This window comes from Rhinopithecus roxellana, unplaced genomic scaffold, assembly GCF_007565055.1.
Source record: "Rhinopithecus roxellana isolate Shanxi Qingling unplaced genomic scaffold, ASM756505v1 contig1961, whole genome shotgun sequence".
NCBI lineage: Eukaryota > Metazoa > Chordata > Mammalia > Primates > Cercopithecidae > Rhinopithecus > Rhinopithecus roxellana.
The window spans coordinates 13,410-30,701 of NW_022141911.1; the positions used below are offsets into that span (position 1 = coordinate 13,410).

Sequence of the window (17,292 nt, forward strand, 5' to 3'; positions counted from 1 at the left end):
ATTATATCTATTATATTTATATTTTATAATTACATCTTTTATATCTATATTTTATACCTATATCTATTTTATCCATTATCTATTTTTATAACTGTATCTATTATATCTATTTATTATACGTACATCTAATATATCTATTATATCTATATTTTATACCTATATCTATTATATCTATATTTTATACCTGTATCTACTATATCTATTATGTCTATGTTTTATACCTATATCTATTAAATCTGTTGTCTATATTTTATACCTACATCTATTTTATCTATTATGTCTATTTTATACCTTTATCTGTCATTTCTAGTATGTCTATATTTCATACCTATATATATCATATCTATGATGTCTATATTTTATACCTATGTCTATTACATCTATTATGTCTATATTTTATATACCTATATCTATTATGTATATATTTTTATCTATATCTATTACATCTCTTATGGCTATAGTTTATACCTATATTTATTATATATATTATGTCTATATTTATACCGATATCTATTATAAATGTTATGTCTATATTTTATAGTTATATCTATTATGTCTATATATTATACCTATATCTATGATGTCTGTATTTTATACCTTTATCTATTATGTCTTTGTTTTATACCTATATCTATTATATATCTCTATATTTTATAATCATATCTATTATATCTATTTTTTATACCTATGTGTATCATATCTATTATTTTATATTTTATAACTATATCTATTATATCTATTATAAATAATTTTATACCTATATGTAGTATATCTATATTTAATACCTATATCCATTATATTTGTTATATCTATATTTTATACCAATATCTGTATCTATGATATCCATATTTTATACCTATATCTATTATATACATTATATCCATATTTTATACCTATATCTATTGTATCTATTATATCTATATTTGATACCTATATCTATTATGTCTATATTTTTATACCTATATCTATGGTATCATATGTCTATATTTTATACCTATATCTATTATGTTTATATTTGATACGTATATCTGTTATACTCTATTTTCTCTATTTTTATCTCTATATGTATTGTCTATATTTTAAACCTATATCTATTATATCTATTATGTCTATATTTTATACCTATACCTATTATGTCTATTATGCCTATTCTCTCTACCTATATCTGTTATATCTATATGTCTATATTTTATACTTCTATCTATTATGTCTATATTTTCTACATTTATCTATGATATCTATTATGTCTATATTTTATAACTATATCTTTTATATCGATTATGTCTATATTTTATACCTATATCTATGATATCTATTATTTCTACATTTTATACCTATATCTACTATATCTCTTATGTCTATATTTTGTACCTATATCTATTTTGTCTATATTTTATACCTGTATCTCTTATATCTATTATGTCTATATTTTATACCTATGTCTATTATATCTATTATGTCTATATTTTTATACCTATGTCTATTATATCTACTATGTCTATATTTTATACCTATACATATGTCTATATTTTATTCCTATATCTATTATATCTATTATGTCTATACTTCATGCCTATATCTATTATTGCTATATTTTATACCTATACCGATTATACTCTTATGCCTATATTTATTTCGTTTTTTTATTTTTTTATTTTTTGAGAGAGAGTCTCGCTCTGTCACCCAGGCTTGATGCAGTGCCTTATCTCAGTTCACTGCAATCTCCGCCTCCGGTGTTTTAAGCCATTCTCCTGCCTCAGCCTCCCGAGTAGCTGGGACTACACACACCTGCCACCGTCGCCCGACTATTTTTTTTGTATTTTTTAGTAAAGACGAGGTTTCAATCATCATCATCACCGTGTTAGCCAGGAGGGTCTCGATCTCCTGACCTCCTGATCCGCCCGTCTAAGCCTCCCAAGTGCTGGGATTACAGGCTTGAGCCACCGCGCCCGGCCTTATGCCTATATATTATAACTATATCCATTATATCTCATATGTCTATATTTTATACCTGTATCTATTATGTCTATATTTTATACCTCTATCTAAGATATCTATTATGTCTGTATTTGATACCTATATCTATTATATCTATTATGTCTATATTTTATACCTATATCTGTTATATCTATTATGTCCATATTTTATAACTATACCTATTATATCTATATTATATACCTATATCTATAATATCTATTATGTGTATATTTTATACCTATGTCTATTATGTCTATATTTTATACCTATATCGATTATATCTATTATGTCTATATTGTATACCTCTATCTATTATATCTACTACGTCTATATTTTCTAAGTATATCTATTATATCTATTATGTCTATATTTTATACCTGTATCTATTTTATCTATTGTGTCTATATTTTATACCTATATCTATTATGTCTATATTTAATACCAATATCTATTATAAATATTATGTCTATATTTTATACCTATAACTATTATGTCTATATTTATACCTATATGTATTATAACTATTATGTCTATAGTTTAGAACTGTATATGTTATATCTATTATGTCTATATATTATACGTATATCTATTATGTCTATTTTTATGCCTCTCTCTATTATATCCATTATGTCTATATTTTATACCTATATCTATTATATCTATTATGTCTATATTTCATACCTGTACCATTATATCTATTATGTCTATATTTTATACCTATAGCTATTACGTCTATATTGTATACCTACATCTATTATTCTATTAAGTCTATATTTTTACTTATATCTATTATATCTATTATGTGTACATTTTATACCTATATCTATTATATCTGTTATGTCTATATATTATAGCTATATCTATATATCTATTATGTCATATTCTATATCTATACTATATCCATTATATCTGTTATGTCTATATTTTATATCTAAATATATATATATTTGTCTCTATTTAATTACCATACCTACTATAATTATTATGTCTATATTTAATACCTATGTGGATTATATCTACTATGTCTATATTTTATATCTCCATCTATTATAACTATTATGTCTATGTTTTTATCCCTCTATTATATCTATTATTTCTATATTTTATACCTCTTTTATATCTATTTTGTCTTATTTTATACCTCTATTATAATTATAACGTCTATAATTTTCATACCTCTATTATATCTATGATATCTATATTTTAACCTCTATTATATCGATAATGTCCTATATTTTATTTCAATATCTACTATATCTATTGTGTTTATATTTTATACCTCTATCTATTATATCTCTATATATTATGCCTATGTTTTTATACCTCTATCTATTATATGTATTATTCTATTACGTCTATATTTATACCTCTATCTATTATATCCATTATGTCTACATTTTACACCTATATCTATTATATCTATTATGTCTAATTTTATACCTCTATCTATTATATGTATTATGTCTATATTTCATACCTATATCTATTATATCCTTTATGTCTATATTTTATACCTATATCTCTTGTATCTATGATGTCTATATTTTATACCTATATCTATTATGTTTATATTTTTACATATATCTATTATATCTATAATGTCTCTATTTTATACCTAGTCTATTATATCTATTATGTCTATATTTTATACCTCTATCTATTATATCCATTATATCTATTTTTATACATATATCCATTATATCCATTATAACTATATTTTTATATCTTTATCTATTATGTCTGTGTTTTATACCTATGTCTATTATATCTTTTATATTTATATTATATAACTATATCTATTATATGTGTGTTTTATACCTATATCTATTATATCTATATTTTATACCTGTATCTATTATATCTTTTATGTCTATATTTTATACCTATATCTGTTATATCGATTATGTCCATATTTTATACCTATACTATTATATCTATATTTTGTACCCATATCTATTAACTATATTTTATACCTATATCTATTATAACTATTATGTCTGTATTTTATAACTATATATATTATATCTATTATGTCTATATTTTATACCTATATCTATTATGTCTATATTTTATACATATATCTATTATGTCTATTATGTCTATATTTTATACCTATATGTATTATACCTATTTCGTCTATATTTTATACCTATATCTATTATGTCTATATTTTATACATGTATCTATTATATCCATTATGTCTATATTTTATACCTATATCTATTATGTCTATATTTTATACCTATATCTATTATATCTATTATGTCTATATTTTATACCTATATCTATTATAACTAGTATCTCTATATTGTATAACTATATCTGTTGTATCTATTCTCTCTATATTTTGTACCTATATCTATTATGTATATATTTTATATCTATATCTATTATATCTATTATGTCTGTGTATTTTACCTATATCTATTATGTCTATATTTTATTTTATTTTATTTTATTTTATTTAGAGAATACTTTATTAGTTTCTGTAATCAAACCCATGTAGATAAGACCTTACATATTTAATACAGTGCGTTACCCCTGTACAAATGGAAAAAATTAAGTTTAACATTTCTAGACCAATATGGCTGTTAATTTCTGTAGAATGCCAACTCAACACAGTAAACTGGGATACTTTTTCCAAAGTTGACAGCACAGCTAAAGTTTCCAAAATTCAAATTATATATATATATGTATATATATATATTATATAAAGAGACCAATAGCAGTATGTTATGCATCAATAGCAGCAACAGCTTTTCCAGGTTCTGCAGTCATCTGAATAAAATTATAGAGACATCCAGCACACTCCATTTAAAAAAAAGGGGGGGGAGGTAAAAAACAAAACCCCAGAAAATTGCAAAGTTCTGTTACTGTTGTGGTACCTGGCACCATTTTTTAAATTAGCTTCTGAATCATCATCTGGAAATAAAACATTCTAGAATAACATCATTAAAAACAGCTCTGATAAAGCACGGTCACTACTACGTATCATAAAGCAGGTACAAGATATTTTACATTCACAGAGGTATGATACAGTACTGTCCTATATCTATAATACTAGAGGATACAATTAAAAAGGCATTATTTGAGACTTGATTCTACTTTTCCAGCAGAGGGCCCAAAGGATGGCATGACACAGCTCTGTAAAGAAATGCACCTTCTTAGGATTTCCTTTAATTAGTGGCACAGTTCTAGGTACTCACTGTTCTTCATAAACACCAGCTAAACACCAGCTAAAAACTGGTTTAACAAAAAAAAAAAAAAAAAAAAAAAAGAAAAAAAAAGAAAAAGAAAAAGAAAAAAAAAAAAAAAAACCCCAGAACCATGGGATTCATACAAAGATGACTGAGTGGGGCAAGGAAGACTCAACCTAACTAGCATTTTACCAAATCTGTCATGTTTGAATGGTTAGAGCTCCATGGAAGAAAGGAGATGCTAAGTAGCGCTTCAAAGCTTCGGACCACAACCAAACACAGCATCATTTCAAACAGAAGCAGTAGCCAAACACTGCTCACTATGATATGGTTCAAGGATGCTGACATCAATATTTACTCATCTGCTCATTCATCCAGGAAGAAGGGGAGATCAGTTACTACTGTACTTTGATTGTGTTCAACTCAATCACCATGTTATAAAAATAGCAAGCTGCCATAATAAAAATAAGGCTCCTCTATCCAGCACCAGTTATCTTCAGTTCTTCACCTCCAAGCCTACAAATGCCATAACCATATCCAAGGAACATAAGGGAGCAAAAAAACCGCATCTGATGTATTAGCTGGGACCATCACACTGTTCAGGCTGAGCTATTCCTCTGCCGTGTTATTTTTCTTATATTTTTGGTGTTTCATCTAATCATAAGGATTTTTAGGTCTAAATTATATGCACTCAAAAAAATGGGTGCATATATTTATATATAAATTCTGACTGAAGATGCGTGGCCATCAACCGAGTGCATGTTATATAGTAGGTACAAGCTTGCAAAGCCTCATTTTTACTGGTACAGCAGCTATGTGTCAGTGTAAATTGCTCCTATGTCCCTTGTATATCTCCAAGCTCTGAACAGGATAATGTCACGGACCATTTTGCCCCTTTGGCTGCTGGCATTATCTGACTTAATTCTCCATGTTTTCCCTCCCCCCACCCCCAATCCCCTGCAATAAACCATAGCCTTTAAGATTTTGTTTCTTCGGTTTTGATTGCCTGAGGTTTGATTGGTCCAGTTCTAACAGGTTTGGTGGCTATGGAGGGTGCAGGGGGTGGCTTTTCTTCTACTTTTTCCTGACAGACACCAGGAGGGTCGGTCAGTGTTTCAGGAGGTTTACTTGAATCACTGTCCACTTTCTGGGCTTTGCCTCCTATCTGTTTGCTCTGTGCTGTTCAGAGAAGAACCGTTGCGTGGACTGAAGAACCTCTGCTCTCTGCTTTGCCAACACCTAGGACCAAATGTCTTGTGGCTGAGTCCTCTTCCCACAGCTCTCTTCTGGGGTGCAAACTGTGTAGGAAACGGTTGTGTCATTCTCACAGTGGCAGGGGCTGACTGGAACTGCTTCTGGTAGACAATACTGTTCATTTTGCTGGACTGGCTGTTCGGACTTGTAGAAGTAGCCCGGAAGGGACTAGATGTTGGTGTGGTGCTTCTACCAGCGATTGGAGGTGTGCCTGGTTTTATATCAATGCCACTTCCAAAGGCTTTTAGTTCCATTTCAGACATTTTTCCTGTGGTTGCAATCATGCTATGCTGTGTTCCAGCAGGAATTAATCCTCTGAAAGGCTGGCTTACTTGTGCAGGACGACTCAGACTCTGAGCCTGTGCTTGGGGAGTGGTATGCTGTAACGGGGACTGAAGAGTCTGAGGCAAAGCAATTAGAGGTTGCCCTGTAGATCCAAAATTAGGCAAGGAAAGCTGGGATCCTGGTAAAGGTACTGTAACCTGCTGGAGAGCACTTGGTGACTGGGCAGTGTTATAAAAATTTGTCTGACCAGGCTGTTGTACTTGTCCAGAATAAAGATTTGAAGCCTGGGTAAGATTTGCTCTAGCCTGGAGAAGATGTGTGTCAATCAGCTGGGAACCTCCTAGTCCTGATGCCTGCCCCAGTTGATGTTCATACAATATGGGAATAGGCTGGGTATTTGATGTTTGCTGAAAGGCAAGACCAGATTGTGCCTTGGCAAGTTCTTGGTGTTGGACAGTTGGAAAGTTGTGAATAGCAGTCCCAGAAAGGACCACAGATGGCTGGGATAAACTGCTTTGCATAAAAGCTGGCTGAGATCTATATGGTTGAAGTGAAGAGCTGAACAATTCCTGAGCCTGGGAAACAGCAGGTCCAGCCCCCAAACTCAGTTGGGCTTGATGCTGCCCTTGCAGTGGTGCATAAATAGGGATTGGAATCTGCTGAACTGAAGTTGGCTGAGAGAGACCTGGTTGGAAACCCTGTTGTTGAGCCAAGGATGGTGGAGCCAATCGTGCATGCTGGGTATTAAATAAATGACTTGTGTCCATATAGAAGGCTGGGATTTGAGCTGCTGCAGACTGAGACACATAAACTTGCAGACTCTGTTGTTGCTGGGCAATAAGGGAAGGCATACAGCTTAACTGTGAAAAATGACTTGCAGAAGGCAGGCTGCTTGTCTGCAACTGCTGAGGTTTCACTTTACAAATATTTGGAGGGTCCGATGTGGTTGTAGATTTTGTGCTCAAAGAGAGGTAGTGTACGTACCAGCTCCTGATAGTGATGTTGTAGGAGTGACTGAAGCAACAGGAATCTGGGGCATCGATGCACTTGAGAACGAATTATAATTAGCAGTGCTTGGTGCACTGGCACTACTGCTGACTCCAGTTGCAATTGGAGGTGCTGTGGAAGTTACTGGAGACCCCTTTTCCCTTACATTTGGAGAATTCTCCCTATCCTTGCGTGCAGACTCCATCTTGAAGGTGAGGCTGAAAGTAGTGGGAGGACTGAAGTTAGGCTGGAGCTCTGTTGTATAGTCTCTCTCTTAGGGAAGGGAAGGGTGTTAGGCAGGGGCACATTATTAACCAAAGTATCCTCCATCTTTGTGTTATTAGTAGCCACAGTGTTAGGCAGAGAAGAAGAGGGTGTAGTATAGTCTGTTACAGACTCCTTTGCATTAGTACCATATTCTGCAGATGATACCGAGATCTATTATGTCTATATTTTATACCTATATCTATTATGTCTATATTTTATACCTCTCTCTATTATATCTATTATGTCTATATTTTATACCTCTATCTATTATATCTATTATGTCTGTATTTCATACCTGTATCTATTATATCTATTATGTCTATATTTTATACCTATAGCTATTATGTCTACATTTTATACGTATACCTATTATATTTATTGTGTCTATATTTTATACTTAAATCTATTATGTCTATATTTTATACCTATATCTATCATATCTATTATGTCTATATTTTATACCTATACATATCATATCTATTCTGTCTATATTTTATACCTATATCTATTATATCCATTATGTCTATATTTTATACTATATCTATTGTATCTTTTATGTCTATATTTTATACCTATATCTTTTGTATGTATTATGTCTATATTTTATGCCGATATGTATTATATCTATTATGCCTATACTTTATACCTATATCTATTATGTGTATATTTTATACCTGTATCGATTATATTTATTATGTCTATATTTTATACCTATATCTATTATATCTCTTATGTCTATATTTTTTACCTATATCTATTATATCTTTTATGTTTATATTTTATACCTATATCTCTTATGTCTATATTTTATACCTATATCGATTATATCTATTATATCTATATTTTATACCTATATCTATTATACCTCTTATGTCTATATTTTATACCTATATCCATTATATCTATTATGTCCATATTTTATACCTATATCTATTGTATCTATATTTGATATCTATATCCATTATATCTATATTTTATATCTATATCTATTATATCTATTATGTCTATATTTTATAACTATATCTATTATATCTATTATATCTATAATTTATACCTAAATCTATTATAACTATATTTTATACCTATATTTATTATATCTATATTTTATACCTATATCGATTATATATATTATATTTATATTTTATAATTATATCTATTATATCTATATTTTATAACTATATCTATTATATCTATTGTCTATATTTTAACCTGTATCTATTATATCTATTTTTATACGTACATCTATTATATCATATTTATACCTATATCTATTATCTATATTTTATACCTGTATCTACTATATCTATTATGTCTATGTTTATACCTATCTATTATCTATTATATCTATATTTTATACCTATATCTATTATATCTATTCTATATTTATCTATATTTCATACCTATATCTATTATATCTATATTTTATACCTGTATCTATTATATCTATTATGTCTATGTTTTACACCTATATCTATTATATCTATTATGTCTATATTTATACCTATTTCTATCTATTATGTCTATATTTTATAACTATATCTATCATATCTACTATGTTTATATGTTATAGCTATATATATCATATCTATTATGTCTATATTTTATGCCTATATCTATTGTATCTATTATGTCTATTTCATAACTATATCTATTATATCTATTATGTCTATATTTTATACCTATATCTATTATATCTGTTATGTCTATATTTTATAACTATATATTATGTCTATATTTTATATCTATATCCATTATATATATTATGTCTTTACTTTATATCGAAATCTATTATGTCTATATTTTACACCTATATCTATTATATCTATTATGTCTATATTTTATACCTATATCTATTATATCTATTATGTCTATATTTTATACCTATATCTAGTATATCTATTATGTCTGTATTGTACACCTATATCTATTATATCTATTATGTCTATATTTTATACCTATATCTATTATATCTATTATGTCTGTATTGTATACCTCTATCTATTATATCTATGACGTCTATTTTTGATACCTATATCTATCTCTTATGTCTATATATTATACCTATTATATTATATCTATTATATCTATATTTTATACCTATATCTATTATAACTATATTTTATACCGATATCAATTATATCTATATTTTATACCTTTATCTATTATATCTATTATATTTATATTTTATAATTATAGGTATTATATCTATATTTTATACCTAAAGCTATTATATCTATTATGTCTATATTTTATACCTATATCTATTCTGTCTATATTTTATACCTATATCTATTATATCTATTATATCTATATTTTATGACTATATCAATTATATCTATATTTTATACGTATATCTATTATATCTATTATATCTGTATTTTATGCCTATATCTATTATATCTCTATTTTACCTTTATCTATTATATCTATTATGTGTGTATTTTGTACCTATATCTATTATATCTATTACGTCTATATTTTACACCTATGTCTATTATATCTATTACCTCTATATTTTATACCTATATCAGTCAAATCTATTATGTCTCTATTTTATACCTATATTTGTTATATCTATTATGTCTATATTTTATACCTATATCTATTATATCTATTATGTCTATATTTTATACCTATACTTATATGTATTATGTCTGTATTTTATACCTATATCTATATGTCTATATTTTATACCTGTATCGATTATATGTATTATGTCTATATTTTATACCTGTATCGACTATATGTATTCTCTATTTTGTACCATATCTATTATATCTATTATGTCTATATTTTATACCTATGTCTCTTATGTCTATATTTTATGCCTATATCTATTGTAACTATTATGTCTCTATTTTATAGCTATGTCTATTATATCTATTATGTCTATATTTTATACCTATATCTATTATATATTTGTTTATATTTTATACCCATATATATTATGTCTATATTTTATACCTATATCTATTATATCTATTATGTCTGTATTTTATATCTTTATCTATTATATCTATTATGTCTATATTTTATACGTATATGTATTATATCTATTATGTCTGTATTTTATGCCTATATCTATTATATCCACTATATCTATATTTTATAGCTATTTCTATTACATTTGTATTTGATACCTATATCCATTATATCTATTATATCTATATTTTATACATATATCTATCATATCTATTATGTCTATATTTTATGCCTATATCTACATTAACTATTATATCTATATTGAATACTAATATTTATTATAACCATATTTTATACCTATATCTATTATATCTACATTTTTTCTATATCTATTATATTTATTATATTTATAATTTATAATTATATCCATTATATATATTTTATACCTATATCTATTATATCTATTGTTTTATTTTATACCTGTATCTATTATATCTATTTTTTATACATATATCTATTATATCTATTTTAGCTATATTTTATACCTATATATTATATCTATATTTTGTACCTGTATCTATTATATTTATTATGTTTATTTTTTATACCTATATCTATTATATCTATTTTGTCTATTTTTATACTTATGTGTATTATATCTGTTACGTCTGTATTTTATACCTATATGTATTATATCTATTATGTCTATTTTTTTAACCTATATCTATTATCTATTATGTCTATATTTTATACCTATATTTATTACGTCTATTTTTTATACTTATATCTGTTATGTCTCTGGTGTCTATATTTCATACCTGTATTTATTATATCTTTCATTACTATATTTTATACCTGTATCTATTATATCTATTATGTCTATATTTTATCCCTATATCTATTATTTCTATTAAGTGTATATTTTATACGTATATCTATTATATCTATTATGTCTATATTTTGTACCTATATCTATTATGTCTATTATGTCTATATTGTATACCTACATCTATTATATCTATTATGTCTATATTTTATACCTATATCTATTATATTTCTTATTTTAGAGTTTATACCTATATGTCTTATATATTATTTTATATTTAATAACCATATCTATTATGTCTATATTTTCTATCTATATCTATTATATCTAATATGTCTATATTTTATGTCTATAACTATTATAACTACAATTTATACCTATATATATATATTTTTTTATTATACTTTAGCAAACTATCACAAGAACAGAAAACCAAACACCGCATGTTCTCACTCATAGGTGGGAACTGAACAATGAGATCACTTGGACTCGGGAAGGGGACATCACGCACTGGGGCCTATCATGGGGAGGGGGGAGGGGGGAGGAGGAGGGCTTTGCATGGGGAGTTATACAAGATATAAATGATGAATTGATGGGTGCTGACGAGTGATGGGTATACTATATTTCTTACATCTTATTATACCTATAATTATATCTATTAGATTTATATTTTGTAAATTATATCTATTATATCTATATTTTATACCAATATCTATTATATCTATTATATCTATATTTTATGGACTATATCAATTATATCTATATTTTATACGTATATCTATTATATCTATTATATCTATAGTTTATACCTATATCTATTATATCTATATTTTATAACGTTAATCTATTATATCAGTTATGTCTATATTTTATACCTGTATCTATTTATATCTTTTTTTTATACATATATATCTTTTATATCTATTATACTCTATATTTTGTACCTGTATCTATTATATCTATTATGTCTATATTTTATACCTAAATCTATTATATATATTAGGTCTATATTTTATACCTGTACCTATTATATCTATTATGTCTATATGTTATACCTATATCTATCATATCTATATGTCTATATTTTATACCTATATATGTGATATCTATTATGTCTATATTTTATACCTATATCTATTATATCTATTATGTCTATATTTTATACCTTTATCTATTGTATCTATTATGTCTATATTTTATAACTAGATCTATCATATCTATTAGTTTTGAATTTATACCTATATCTATTATATCTATTATGTCTATATTTCATACCTATACCTATTATTTGTTATTATGTCTATATTTGATATTTATATCTATTGTATCTATTATGTCTATATTTCATACCTATATCTATTATATCTATTATGTCTATATTTTATACCTTGGATCTATTATATCGATTTATGTCTACCATCCTATACATAATTCTATTATATCTATTATGTCTATATTTTTTACCTATATCTATATATCTCTTATGTCTATATTTTATACCTATAACTATCATGTCTATTATGTCTATATTTTATACCATATCTATTATATCTATTAGGTCTATATTTTATACGTATATCTGATTTTATCTATTATGTCGATATTTTCATACCTATATCTATTATATCTATTATGTCTATATTTATACCTGGATCTATTATATCGATTATGTCTACATCTTATACATATATCTATTATATCTATTATGTCTATATTTTTTACCTATATCTATTATATCTCTTATGTCTATATTTTATACCATACATCTTTTATATCCATTTTGTCTATATATTATACCTATTTAATTATATCTATATTTTATTCTAGATTTATTATATCTATTATGTCTATATTTTATACCTATATCTATTATATCTATTATGTCTACATTTTTATACCTGTATCTAATGTCTATGTCTTATACATATATCTATTATGTCTATATTTATAACTATATCTATTATACCTTTTAGTTCTATATTTTATACGATAGCTTTTATGTCTATATTGTTATACCTATATCTATTATATCTACTCTGTCTATATTTTATACCTATATCTATCATATCTATTATATCCATATGTTATACCTATAACTATTATATCTATATGACTATATTTATATCTTTATCTATTATATCAATAATGTCTATATTTTATACCAATATGTATATATCCTACTATGTCTGTATGTTATACCTATATCTATTATATCTATTATATCAATGTTTTTATACCTATATCTAATTAAAATTTATTATGTCTATATTTTATACATATGTCTATTATATTATATCTATTATGTATATATCTTATACCCATATCTATTATGTCTATTATGTCTTTATTTTAAAACCCTACCTATTATATCTATTATGTCTATATTTCATACCTATGATCTAATATAACCATTTATGTCTATACTTTGTACCCATATCTATTATGTCAATATTGTATACCTATATCTATTATATCTATTATGTCTATATTTTATACTTATATCCATTGTTTCTATTATGCTCTATATTTAATACTTATATCTATTATGTCTATATTTTATACCTATATTATATCTATTATGTCTATACTATACTATTATGTCTATAACTATATCTATTATATCTGTTATGTCTATATTTTATACCGATAGCTTTTTATGTCTATACTTTATACCTATATATCTGTTATATTTAATTATGTCTATGTTTTATACCTATATCTATTATATCTACTATGTCTATATTTTACAGCTATGTCTATTATATCTATTATTTCTATATTTTATACCCATCTCTATATATCTATTATGTTTATATTTTATACCTATATCTATTATATCTATATCTATATTTATACCTATATCTATTTGTCTATATTTTATACCTATATCTATTATGTGTATATTTTTATACATATATCTATTATATCTATTATGTCCTATATTTCATAAACTATATCTATTAATCTATTGTCTAGTTTTATACCGATATCTCTTATGTCTATATTCTTTATACCTATATCTATTATATCTATTTAAGTCTATATTTTATAACTCTATCTATTAAATCTATTATGTCTATATTTATACCGATATCTATTATGTGTATATTTATTACCTATATCTATATATCTATTATGTCTATATTTTATACCCTATATCTGTTAAATCTATTTTGTCTGTATTTTAATCTAATCTATTATGTATATATTTCATAACTATATCTATATCTAATTATGTCGATATTTATACCTGTTTTCTATTATATCTATATGTATATATTTTATACCTATACCTATTATGGTCGATATTTTATACTTAGTATTATTATGTCTATATTTTAAAACCTATATCTATTATGTCTATATTTGTATACCTATATCTATAATGTCTATTAGTGTATATTATTTTATACCTATATCTATTATATCTATTATGCTTATATTTTATACCATATCTATTATATCCATCTCTGTCTATATTTTATACCTTTATCTATTATATCTATTATGTCTATATTTTATACCTATATCTAATATATCTATTATGTCCATATTTATACCGATGACTATTATATCTATATGTCTTATTTTATACCTATATCTATTATGACTATTTTTATATCTATGTCTATTATAACTATTAGTCTATGTTTATACCTCTATATATTATATCTATTATCTATATTTTATAACTATATCTATTGTATCTGTTATTTATATCTTATACATATATCTATATATCTATTATGTCTATATTTTATAGCTATATCTTCTATATCTACTTTGTCTATATTTTACACCTATTTCAATTATTTCTGTATTTTATTCCTATATTTATTATATTTATTATGTCTGTATTTTATACCTATATCTATTATATCTATTATATCTATATTTTCTATATCTATTATATCTATTATATCTATATCTTATACATATATCTATTATATCTATTATGTGTATATTTTATACCTATATCTATTATGTTTATATTTTATAACTATACCTATTACATCTATGGTGTATATATTTTATATCTATAAGTATTATGTCTATATTTTGTACCTATATCTATTATTTATTTTCTCTATATTTTAGACTATATTTATCTTTTATGTTTATATTTTATACATTATCTATGGATGTCTATATTTTATTACTTTATATGGATTGTATCTGTCTATATTTTATACCTATATCTATTATATCTATTATGTCTATATTTTGTACCTATATCTATTATATCTATTATGTCTATATTTTTATAACCTATAGCTATTATGTCTACATTTTATATGTATATCTATTATATTTATAGTGTCTATATTTTATACCTACATCTATTATGTCTGTATTGCATATCTATATCTATTATATCTATTACATCTATATTTTATACTTATATCTATTATATCTATTTTGTGTACATTTTATACCTATATTTATTTTATCTATTATGTCTATTTTTATTCCTATATCTATTATATCTATTATGTCTATTATTTTATACCTATATCAATTATATCTATTATGACTAAATTTTATACCTATATCTATTATGTCTATATTTTACACCTATATCTATTACAACTCTTGTATCTGAATTTTATACCTATATCTATTATATCCATATTTATACCTCTATCTATTCTATCTATTATGTCTATATTTTATACCTATATCTACTATGTCTATATTTTATACCTATATCTATTATATCTATGATGTCTATATTTTCTACCTATATGTATTATATCTTTATGTCTATATTTTATTCCTGTATCTACTACATCTATTATGTCTACATTTTATACTATATCTATATATTATTATTGTATATTTTATGCCTATACTACTATCTATTTTTATATACCTGTATCGATTATATGTATTATGTCTATATTTATACCTATATCTATTATATCTCTTATGTCTATATTTCATACCTATATCTATTATATATATTATGTTTATATTTTATACCCATATCTATTATGTCTATATTTTATACCTATATCTATTAATCTATTATGTGATATTGAATAACTATATCTATTATACCTCTGATGTCTATATTTTATACCTATACCTATTATAGTCTATTGTGTCTATTCTTTATACCTATATCTATTATATCTATTATGTCTATATTTTATGCCTATATCTATTATTATTATTATATCTATAATTTATACTTATATCTATTGTAACCATATTTTATATCTATATCCATTATATCTATATTTTTTTCCAATATCTATTATATATATTATATTTATATTTTATAAGTTATATCTATTATATCTATGTTTTATAATTATATCTATTATATCTATTGTCTATAGTATATACCTGTATCTATTATATCTATATTTTATACATATATCTATTATATCTATTATATCTATATTTTATACCTATATCTATTATATCTATATTTTGTACCTGTATCTATTATATCTATTATGTATATATTTTATACCTATATCTATCTATTATGTCTAAATATTATACCTATATCTATTATGTCTATATTTTATACCTTTATCTATTAAATATATTATGTCTATATTTTAT

The 17,292-nt window shown here is 24.5% G+C and overlaps 1 pseudogene across 1 annotated transcript; it reads right to left on the bottom strand.

The window, feature by feature from the left end:
* Positions 1-5,788: 5,788 nt before the first annotated feature.
* LOC115895733 lies at positions 5,789-8,138 on the bottom strand (annotated as a pseudogene). The gene is made up of 2 exons (XR_004055862.1): positions 6,455-8,138; positions 5,789-6,401 (listed from the first exon to the last, which is right to left on the bottom strand). The product of XR_004055862.1 is annotated as a protein PRRC2C pseudogene (transcript).
* Positions 8,139-17,292: the final 9,154 nt, after the last annotated feature.